The following is a 12,045-nucleotide window of genomic DNA, read 5'->3' as shown; positions in this document are numbered from 1 at the left end:
GGTGCCAAGATCTAGTGTGCTTTGCAACTGAGCAGGAATTTGAATCTTGGTTTCCCAGGGCCAAGAATTCTACTCTGCTCTACAAATCAAATCAAATCTTTATTGTTACAGTCATTCGACCAGCAAAACACAAAGTACAAAAGCTTTACATAAAAGCGAACTTGGTCAAATAGAGTAATAGACTCTACATCTACTCTCTGTATTACGTATCTCCCTTGTGTTGCAGATTTCTTACACAATGCTACCTATTTCACCTTGGGCTATATGATTAACCCCACGTATTCTGTTCTGATCTCTGTTCAGGATAGAAATGCAGACAGAGGTATAATTTTAGAAATGTAATTTAACACTAGCCCATAATCTGGACTCATTTATTTAATTTGTTTTTATTCTTTACTTTAATTGGGAAAATTGTGGTTGTTTTCCCACTTTAGACAATATAAGAATTTGGATGGATTGATGAATTGGGGTTTTGATGTATTATGCCTATTGCTGTTTGTTAGGAGTTCGCAAACAGGTTTGAATTCAAACTCGCTTGACAGTGAACAGGCCCAGTTCAAGGGTTCAATGTCGAACCAGCCTCGAACCGAACCTGCCCCCGTTCGGCTTGATCTTGAGCCGAACACCCCCAGCCAGTTTAGGGGTTCTATCTTTATATTTATTTATTTTTTAAAAACCTGAAACTCACTGCCTCTGGGGGCGTGGCTATGGGGGTTGTCTCTGGAGATTCCCCATCCACCCACTGGCTCCCCCGGAGTCATTATGGCCCAGTTCAGGTGCTGTTTGGACTGTTCTGAGCCTCTGTGTAATTGTGGCAGCCTTTTTGGAGGTTGCCATGCATGCGCAATGGGCATCTACATGGGCCAGGTGATGACAATGAGATTTTAAAAAATAATTTGTTTTTTTCTGGGAGAGGGTACATCTAGTGAGACTGATCAGGGGGATCTGTAATAGTGTGTGTATACATTTAAGCTAATAGATTTTTAAAGGTAGTATTGTTTCCCAACTGTCAGTCCTTTTAGTAAATAGCTAGGAGCTACCTTTTAGACCAGTACAAGCCATGTTATACAGATCAGTCAGCCTTCTGCTATAAACCCACCCTTCAAAACCTGCTATTCTAGGTGTCTAGGAACTTTCCTTAAATGCCAATTCCAGATTTTGAAAAGCTGTCTGAACAAAACATACCGCATATCCAAATCAGAACCTATCTACATAGGTTGCACATATATACGCGTAAATACATTCCAAAGTTCAATGACAAGGCTACATTTCTTTTCCAAGCTATATCATGCATGTTAAACTATTTGAAAATACCATACTGTACTGTATATCTTAAAATATATATATCATACCACTCTTTCACGCAAAAGTTATCAGATAAAAAATCATTCTAATGTCTCTCTGTATAAATTTACAGATTGCTGTTAAGATATCTCCCCCACCTGTGGAGACCAAATTTTAACCTGGGAAATATGAACACTTATTTTTCCTTCAAATTCAATATTTTGAATATATGCTGTGGCACATAACAGAGCTAGCTGTTGTGGCACTGTTTTTCATTGGCAACAGCCTAGTTTTCTCAGATGCAGGAAGCAATGCAGGCACTGGGAGGCGGGGATTCTGGGGGCATGGAGGAAGCAATGTGCTTTTCTGGGGAGGGGCAATTTTGTCCCATATGTTTAGATTTCTGAAGGAAAAACAGCAGTGTATTTTACAACAATGCTCCTATCTTGAACATAAATGGAAGCAAGCTCATTGGAAACTGCCCTTTATAATATAAAGCTGTTTGCATCTTGCTCACTCACTGACATGAAACTCCCAGACCAAACCACAAAAGATAGAAACGTGTTATTTTTGCAGGTAGGTTCCAGACCTCACCCAAACTACCACAAAAGTAAAAAGAAAGAAAAAGGAAAACCCTGGAAAAATTCATTAACTTTGCAGAAAATGTAAGAAAACTATCCCTTTGGAAAGCGTTAGGAATTAAACCTCATAGAGCTAAAAAATGACTAGGGTCACAATGAGATGTGGTGACTATTTGCAAAGGGCTAGCAGGTACTTGACTTCCATGCTGACCACTCAAATGGCCACCACACATGCACAGAGGGCAGTTGAGCAGTGGGGGTGGGGCAACTTCCCGGGCTTCCCCCAGGATGCCAGGTGCGAATGGCTGCAATATTCACCATTTAAAAATGGTATTTGCCCCCCACCCTTGCGGGCCTCCCAGAAATGCTTACAGACCACAAGCCCATCTTACTGGTGGATAGGTAGACAGTAAAGAAAAGCACTGAGAATGAAAAAGCTGCCTTTCCTTCAAGTTACCAGAAGCGTTTAGCAATGGTGGGTGACACAGAGAATAAGCTACTTATCTTATGGGGGTGCTTAATCCCCTTTCTTCCTCTTGATGGCAATAAATGTAACAGATAAAGGTGATGGAATATAGAAGTATATAGAAGGACAAGCCTCATTAACCAGATGAGAACTAAAAGTTAACAGAAAGGCAATAAGACATTTATGCAATCATTACAATATCATGGCATCTCTAACATGAAGTTAGATGAAGGATATGAATATTCCTAATGTAAGCTAGGCTAAGGCAACTACTCTTTGAGGAGGTGTATGATCAGATTCCTTATTTTCAAAAAATCTGATGAAGTCTATAGCACCCTCTAGTGAAACAAATCAAATTTCGTAATCTAGTATGGTAATCTAGCCATCTTTAGATGAGGCCTGTACAATTTGTGACCCACCAAACTGAATGCAGCCCATCAGCCATGTGTGGTGGTTTAACAGGAACCTGATAAGCCTTTTGTTTTTGATTTCTGCCTAGATATACAGAAATGGCGTTGTCAAACACTGGTAGGCTGCAATTTATGGCTGGTGAATGAAAAGTGTGCACAGAAAGTTGGGCCCACAAGTGGTGCAAGCCTTCTTTAGATGCACCATGTGCCTGGTCTTAGCAGAGGTGGTCTTACCCCTGGACTTCGGGGCCAAAGTCCAGGGCCTCAACACCCTCTGGAAGGGGCAGAGCCACTGTTGGGCTAAGAGATTCAAAGTACCCGGGCCGTGGCCCTAGAACCCCCCTGCGTCTGACGTCAGGTGCGAGGGGCATTATTTCACTCCCAAACAGGGCCGCATGACCCCATTTGGGACCAAAACCGGCCCACGCTGTGTTGGCAGCACGGCAGGAGTAACTCTCCCAGTCCCTGCCTTTTAAGGCAGGGAGAGTTGTTCCAGCCTGTGCTGCCCAATGCAGCGCGGGCTGATCTCCCTTCCAAACAGGGCCATGTGGCCCCGTTTGGGAGCGAAATAACGCCCCCCCCATGTCAGATGCAGGGGCGTGGCTAGCAGCCACCTGTGTCTGACATCAGATACGTGGGGTGGGGCCAGGGGGCTGTGGCCGAACACTGGTGGCCGCCAGCCTCCCACCGCTCCTGCTCCTGGGCCCCCGCAAATCCTATTTGCACCGGGCAGCTGAGTGTGATTATGACCTGTGCCAAGTGCTTTAGAGACAGAGGAGGGAGTGGGGAAATAAATATGTGAGATGGGAATGTGTGTTGAAATGTTCAGTTGTATGTTGAAATGTTTCTGCTAATGCATATTTGCATAAATATACCTGTTTTATATTCTTACATTCTTGTGAGTTCAGTTGCTGTTTGTGCCCTTAAGAACCCACATGTTAAAATACTGTGTGTGTCACGATGTATATGTGTAGCAGGATGATGCTTAACTTGCAGCATGGGGTGGGGGGGCTTAGCGGGAAGGGGGCCTCCAAAGGCCTTTAGGTCCAGGCTCCAAAATTACCTAGGTGCACCTCTGGGTCTTAGGCTGTGATTACAATAATGCACCTCTATTATAATCCAGCCATGATTTGTTTATTATTATTATTAACAGGGAGTGGGGTCCTCCACCCAGACTTCCACTCTTCTCTCCAAATTTGCCCACTTGGATAGGAGGAGTACATATCCGCATGTATGCAAATCTGCTTGTTCCTTAAGCCAATGCAAATGCTTGTATACAAATCTGCTTATTCTTTAAGCCAATGCCTATTCTTTAGCAGATGAGTTATTATGGATATATACTATAGAGTATGTCACAAAACCAGTTCCATGGATTCTACACAAAATGCAGAATATATTAAGAAACAAAACTCAAATAATTTTTTCTCTTTCCTTTTTCTTTTGGTAAAGATATCTCAGAGTATCTTTGAAGTCACATTTGCTATGACTACAGTGACAAACTACTACATTATATACTCAGTTAAAGAAAGTAAGATTAATCTCAAAATGCTCAAGTTTATATGCTAAAAGCATGTTTAAGTACTTTTAAAATGCAGATTGTTAGAAGCTACTGGAGATATATTTTTATCCTAAACATCCCAACATATTTTTCTTTCCTTAAAAGCACCTGGTGGACCCCCGATTTGGACTGGCTCTATGGCATGTGTGTGTGTGTGTGTGTATGTGTGTGGTGAGAATTTAACCCTTCCTTGTATCATTTCTAGAACTTATATTGCCATTGCTCAAAGGTAGCACAGGAGGGGCAGACAGGTACTAGCCTTTCCCCCCTCCATAGTCAACAACTGCCTCAGAGAGTGCTGTTTCAGTTGGGGAAATGCCATGGGAAGAAGGTTAACTCGCCTCCCCTAGCACTGTAACCCAATCCCTACCAAATGTGGCCCCAATGGCTGCATTTGTCATGCAAAAGCAAACAAACTTGCAGGATATCCAATAAAATACCTCACCCCATCTCATCTCATCTGGCCCCAAGTCTTGCAGTTTCCCCTCTCCTTAAATGTCAACAATCAATATTTCCATTTTAATTCCCAGAGTAATCCTGTGAGCTGCCACTACTGAGAACAAAGGCAAAGCAATAGTAAATTGTCAAACCATAACTGACTTGAGTTTCTAATCACAGCATGGCATAGCAAAGTCAAGGTCATCCACTGAACTACACTTATTCATCAGGAATTTTTTTTTTAAAGTCACCAAACAAGAATTCCTAGTTAACACTGATAAATAAGTGCAGTCACACAAATACGTCTCTCCCAATGAAAAGGCTTCACCGCTCATATCAGTGTATTGGCACATGCTACCTGATTCTATGCCTGTTTATCCAGAAGTAAATCCTATTGAGTAAAATGAAGTTTACTGCCAAGTAACTGCATAGAACTGAATCCTAAGCTGCCAGTTAGGAAAACAAAGCTATTTTTATTCAGGATATTAAAAGTAAAGGAGGTAGTCAACATTGTGGAAAAGATACCAGAGAACAGTGCACATAAACTAATATTGAGATCACACTTCTAAAATACAGAGTGTTGCTCTTTGGACTGGGTGATTTCACTGGATGGGACACTAAATACTGATAATTTTTAAATAAAACATGTAGCTCTGGTTCAAATGTATTAATACCCTTCCATTAAAAAACAAAACAAATCATTTGTCATAATGAAAAAGGCACCATACCTTACTTACCATAAGTCACCACTGGCAGATTTGGACAGGAGTGCTTCAGAATTAGACCTGCTGATCAGCCTGCTCTGGATTTGGCAACAGCCCTATTCTTGAACCCATGACTTCTCATTTCTTTTGGGGTGGGTTTCTCTCTCTCTCTCTCTCAAGTACTTTGACTTTCTGACCTATTTTAAGGACTTTCTGACCTATATTCCAAGGAACACTGGCAGAGCATCTCAACAACAGTGCACAGCGCTGAAGGATTAATTATAATTGGGACTCAGTCTTTGTTTTCAGTGCAGTTCACTGGGGTTTAATCTCTTTTTAATTAAAAGCTGATTTGCCTGCCCCTGAACTCTAAAAATATGTAGCTGTTTATATAATGGCCCTGCAATATTATATTTGATGGATGCAATATGTTTAACTGCTGATTAGCACTGAGAACTGAAGAAGTTTATTCTTCATGAATGTTAGAATGGGATATGTATATACAGAGCTAGAAACTCTATACCTGTAATAGCTGCTGAACAACAGAAACCAACAGCTAAAGTTTGTCCATCATGGAGATGCAGTAATGGAGAAATTGTTGGAACAGGTTGGGTTTTATCTGTCATGTAGTAAAGATACAGAGCATTTGTCCATAACAGAAGGCAGCCACCCTAATGATGCTATCAAAAGTCACCTTATATGAAGGCTAACCCTATGCATGTTTACTTAGAAAACATTTCCACTGAGTTCAATGGGCATTACTCCCAAATAAGTGTACATAGGACTGCACCTTTAATGTGTTTACAGAGAGAGAGATACTCAGACTAAAAACAAGCTCATACAGGAATGATAAAAACCCATTTCTCAGTTACCATTTTATATACATACAAGTGAATTTTGGCCCGTTGAATAACGGGCGCTAGTAACGGCGCTCCTGGCCCCCCGCCGCCATTCCCCCTCCCTCCGCCGACCGGCTGCCCGCCCTCCCAGCTGCTTTGTGATCCAACCCCCCCCTCGATTAAGGGCCCATTCGGCCCAGGCACTTGCCCCCGCGGCTTTCGCCACCGCCCGCCCGCCCGCCCGCCCAGCTGCCGATACCTCCGTACCCCCGGACCACGTCCTTCGCTTGATCTGAATATCTATTTACAGAAGGAGAGAGGAGCTCGCATGTAGAGCTCCTCTCTCTTTAAAGTCTCTTTCCGAACTGGCGCTTTGGGTGTCAAGGACGCCTATTGCGTCCTTCGTGTCCATAGCGCCAGTTAGGGAAGAGACTTTAAAGAGAGTGGAGCTCTGCATGAGAGCTCCTCTCTCCTTCTGTAAATAGATATTCCGATCAAGCGAAGGACGTGGTCCGGGGGTAAGGAGGTATCGGCAGCTGGGAAGGCGGGCGGGTGGTCGGCGGTGGAAGCCGCGGGGGCAAGTGCCTAGGCTGATTTGGCCCTTAATCGAGGGGGGGGGGGCTTGGTTCAAAAATCAGCTGGGAGGGCGGGTGGGCGGCCAGCACCGCGGGGGCCAATACATGGGCCGATTTGGCCCTTAAACTTAGCCAATATGGCCACCCGTGTCTGGGCGGCCGTATCTTTTTCGGCAGTTCTGAGCATGCGCTCTGCGCATGCTCAGAACTGCCGAAAAAGACACAGGCGCACGGGATCACACTCAAGCCTTTTATTATATAGGAAGAGCAGTAGGTGGAAAGAGCAGTAGTATGGAAGTAAGAGGAAGAAGTAAGGAAGTAAGTAGTAAGAGCAGCAGTATGGAAAGGGTGCATTCACAAGACCAATTCTGCAATGATTTTTTTTTTAAATTTGCAACCACTTTGTGATAGTGATCTACATGGAAATGAATTATAAGCATATTTAACACTCATTTTAATGTTGTAATCCTATTATCATATTCACTACAAACTCAGTCAGAGGCCCTATATAGGGATGTAGCAGCTTTGCTTACAGTTAAATACAATTTCAACTTGGTATGCACAATACTATTTTCATAAAGGATTAGAATGTGCAGATATATTTGTTGCATCACCAAGGACATTTGGCACATGAAAAACAGGTCCTAGCATTTTCAAATTTGTAAAATGAAGATGATATCAACAATTATTACCATGCCGCAATTGCTGAGTTCCGTCACGTGTGCAGTGGACTTGCCCCACCCCTTGGAGGACATGGATGGGAAGAAGTGACAGCTGTGATTGGCTGGGAGGTGGCAGGGAGGTAGAACTCACTAGAGCACATTGCACCGGCTCTCTCTCTAGCCACCATTCGTCCTCTGAATGGTGACCCTCCAACCCACCCGAGAGCGCAGTGAGGCCTTGTTGGTAACCCTTTTGGGGGCCAGGCAGGAATTGTTTGGGTCCCCATGGATTGGCAAGAACAGGGATTCTTTTTTGTCTACCTCACACTGCTTCTCTTAGTTAGGCAGCCTTCCTGGTCACAACTGGCAGGAGCAGTGTGGGTCTCTTAAAATTTAAGTTAGAAACTTGGTGAGCACTGGTAAGTATGCCTGGCAAATTAAAGGGACTCACAGGCCAGCCCTACAGGCTTTACGCCTCAGGAAGTTCTGTACTTGGGTTCTTTAACTTGGAAGCATTGCTGGCCTCAAAGGCCTCATGGCTTGGGATTGGCAAGGCCTGTAGTTTGACATCGCTTGAGTGGCTAGGAAGAGTGGTCTTTGTCCTTAGGCCTGGGACATCACTCTGAGGCCTAGTGCATTCACCCTATAGATTTAAGGAGGCGGCTCAGAAGCGGACATTACCTTAGCATGGTCCCATGCTGCTGGGGTGTGGAGCACCACTCCTTGTGACTGTACTGTTGTACCATTAATTCAATAAAGTTGTGGCCCTTTTCATCCCAGTTCCCATCTTGTGTCTTTATGGTTGTGGGGCATTGCAACTTAGAATTAGCATTTCCCCACTTCTAGTCCTGCATGAATAAAGTTCATGTGCTCATACAAATAGCACACAAGATACAGAAATATCCTTTTAGCATCATGTGTGAAAGCACCCCAAGAAACAAAAGTGTGAACTCCTGAGGGCAGAACTAGAACTGATGGGTTGAAAATTAAAGGAAGCAGATTCAAGCTAGACATCAGGAAGAATTTTCAAGTGTAAGAGCTGTGACAGTCTGCCTTATGCATTGAGCAGGAGGTTGGTCAACAAGATCTTCAAGGAACTTCTCAACTCTGAAGCTCTCTGATTCTATGAATCAACAAGCTGGAGTTTTGGGTTTGTTCATATCTTGCCTGTGCATGAATAGTGAAAAGTAGATTTTGCAATAATTTTTATCTTTGATGGATTGTTGATTTCACATTTTTCTTCAAACTGGTTTTACTTTGCCATTTGGGGACTGAACTGCCATTCTTCCCCTACAGTAAGCTCCATTAAACTCAGTAGGACTACTGGGAGGATAGCTGGTCTTGTGGTAGCAAGCATGAATTGTCCACTTTGCTAAGCAGGGTCCACTCTGGTTTGCATTTGAATGAGAGACTACATGTGAGCACTGTAAGATATTCCCCATAGGGGATGGGGCTGCTCTGGGAAGAGGATCTGCATGCTTTCATTATTATTTATTTATGTATTATTATTTATTTACACAGTCAGACAGGTGTTATTGACCGATTTGTTTTATCCAGACATCGAGTCCTTCCCAAGGACCTGGGATGGCTGAATTTTATTATCAAAGTTGTTGCTGTTATTAGAAATATCGTCGCAGAATATAGGCTGTTCCCAGTAAAGTTGCTTTTTGTAATTGGCTGATGGTGATTTCTGTGGCCCCTATGGTGTTCAGGTGCTCTTCAAGGTCTTTTGGAACTGCACCCAGGGCGCCAATTACCACTGGGATTATTTTGGTCTTCTGCCACAGCCTTTCAATTTCCATTTGTAGATCTTTGTATTTGGTGATTTCTTCTATTTCTTTTTCTTCTATTCTGCTATCCCCTGGTATTGCTATGTCGATTATTTTAACTTGTTTTTCTTTCTTCTCAACTACAGTTATATCTGGTGTATTGTGTGGCAGATGTTTGTCTGTTTGTAGTCGGAAGTCCCATAATATTTTTGCATCTTCATTTTCTTCAACTTTTTCAATTTTATGGTCCCACCAATCTTTGGCTACAGGTAGCTTGTATTTTTTGCAGATGTTCCAGTGTATCATCCCTACTAACTTGTCATGCCTTTGTTTGTAGTCAGTCTGTGCGATCTTTTACAACAGCTGCTTAGGTGGTCCACGGTTTCATCTGCTTCTTTACAAAGGAGGCACTTGCTGTTTGTTGTTGACTTTTCTACTTTTGCTCTTATTGCATTTGTTCTTCGTGCCTGTTCTTGTGCAGCCAGTATTAAACTCTCTGTTTCTTTCTTCAAGTTGCCATTCTGAAGTCATTGCCAGGTCTTGGTGATGTCTGATTTTCCAGTTATATTGTGCAAACATTGACCATGTAGTGGCTTATTCTTCCATTTTTCTGCTCGGTTCTTGACTTGTTCTTTCTTGTAGGCCTGCTTTGTTTCATCGGTTTTGAATAGTTTCTCGTTATTGACCATTTTAAATGCATCTTCTTCACTGTCCTTGATATATTCTTCAAGGCCTCTTTTCTCCTCCTCTACTGTTTGATGGACTTGCAGCATTCCTCTTCCACCTGAGCTGCGAGTGAGGTATAGCCTATCTACATCACTGCGGGGGGTTTATTATTTTAATTAATTAATTAATTAATTAATTAATTATTTTATTCCTTCATGCAGAAGGTTCCAAGTTCCCTCCCTGGCATCTCCAAGATAGGGCTGAGAGAGACTTCTGCTGGCAAACTTGGAGAAGCTGCTGCCAGTCTGTGTAGACGATACTGAGCTAGATGGCCCAGTGGTCTCACTTGGTATATAGCAGCTTCCTATGTTCCTTTGTATCTTCCTATGTCTTACTTCTGAGATCTGCTTAGCACTTGGCATGCAAGTAGCAAAGCCAGGGCTTTCTTGTTGTGGCAGCATCACAGTTGTGGAACTCTCTTCCCAGGCAGCTGGGACATGCTCCTTCCCTCTCCCAGCAGTTATTGAAGACATTTCTATTTCACAAAGCCTTGCAATTATTTGCTTTAGGCCAATTGTGGTCTTTTTATGCAGCTTTTTAATACTGTGTTTCATTTTTAACTGGTTGTGATTTTATTCCATATTGCTTTGCTAGTTGCTCTGGGCTCATTTTATGAGGAAAGGCACAATATCTAAAGTAAATTAAAATATTATATTAAATACTTAGGACCAAACAGTGTCTATGTAATATATAACTACATAATTATATTTAATATAAACAGTAGTGCTGCTGTTATAATTAGATTAATTTACAATATAAATAATTTCAAAACTTTATCTCCTTTTCCTGAAGCACCTAGGCCATACCTTACATAATTGTGCTGCTATGGCATTCCTTTTAACTCCAATTAAATATGAACAAATTAGATGGAATTAGACATGAAGCAAACAATGGGAAAGAAAATAAAAGCGAGAGGCAAGAGAGAAGGCATGATAGAAATATACTGGAGCTCCTTGATTTCAGACACTACAACTTCAGAGGAATTCTGTCTTTTGAAATGTTAATAAGTAACTTCATACAGACCTGCATTTAACACACTGAATTTATTATTGCTAACCAACTTAAGTATATGGCTGTATATCAGCTTTGATGACAGGTGAGTCATAACTATGATTTTGCTTGACTGATCACAACATCCCTGTTGTCCAATGATTCCTAAAGAGGAAAACAAAGAATAAATATTCACTTGAGCAAACATCTTATTTCTGCAGTTGCTACGGAGCAGTATTGTCACTTTTGGTAGGACATATGTGCTCTTAACAGCTGCATGACAGTCAGAAATTCAAAAAATAAAGCAAACTCGAGCATTGCATATCTGCTCCATAATGTAAAAAAAAAGAGCACTTACTGAATTTCTGCATCTCTTGCTCCTGTTAACGATACAAAGGTTCTGGGGGAAATGTACAAGTCAATAGATGAATTTGTGTGGGCACTCTTAAGGCTTCAGGAAACCATCCTCCCTGCCCCGCCATCTTTCTTTCTTTTTTGCCAAAGTCTCCAAAGCTTCCAGGGCAAAGTGGCAGCTTAGGGAGGTGAAGCCAGGCACAAAATGGCAGCTTGGAGAAGTGAACCAGTTGCAAAATAGCATTTATTAAAAAAAATTAGTCTACAGGAATTTTAACATCAAAATCTCACAAATGGTCAGTTGATCAAAGGCAACCAATTGATGGTTATTCTGCAGAAGGAGAACACCAAACCTGGAAAACAAGCCCAAGGCCAGTAATAAAATCTATGGGAAATAATTCATTTTTATTTATAATGTTTTGAGAGATAGCAACTTGTATTAACATTCTCTTAACCATAGCCCCATTTCAGGGGTTGGGAAAACTAAGGGTCTGAAATATAGTTTGCCCAGGCATACAATTGTGCATAGGGCTGCACATGAGTAACCATACACACATTCAGGCCTGTTACTTCAGCAAGAAAAGCAGACTAACAGCCTAATTGTGCATTTTTATTGAATAGGATTGTAACTGTAGAAGTTAAACATGAATAAAAAAACAGTTACTGTGAGGCATCCTATCAAAAGCTCA

At 42.0% G+C, this 12,045-nt stretch overlaps 1 protein-coding gene across 1 annotated transcript in view; it reads left to right on the top strand.

The window, feature by feature from the left end:
- The window catches only part of EXOC3 (exocyst complex component 3), a 64,596-nt gene that overhangs the window by 30,186 nt on the left and 22,365 nt on the right, over window positions 1-12,045 (top strand). The window lies entirely within an intron of this gene.

The sequence above is a fragment of the Hemicordylus capensis genome, chromosome 6 (assembly GCF_027244095.1).
Source record: "Hemicordylus capensis ecotype Gifberg chromosome 6, rHemCap1.1.pri, whole genome shotgun sequence".
Taxonomy (NCBI): Eukaryota; Metazoa; Chordata; class Lepidosauria; order Squamata; family Cordylidae; genus Hemicordylus; species Hemicordylus capensis.
Note: the sequence above shows the minus strand (reverse complement) of the source record. Positions and strands in the feature narration are given on the sequence as shown.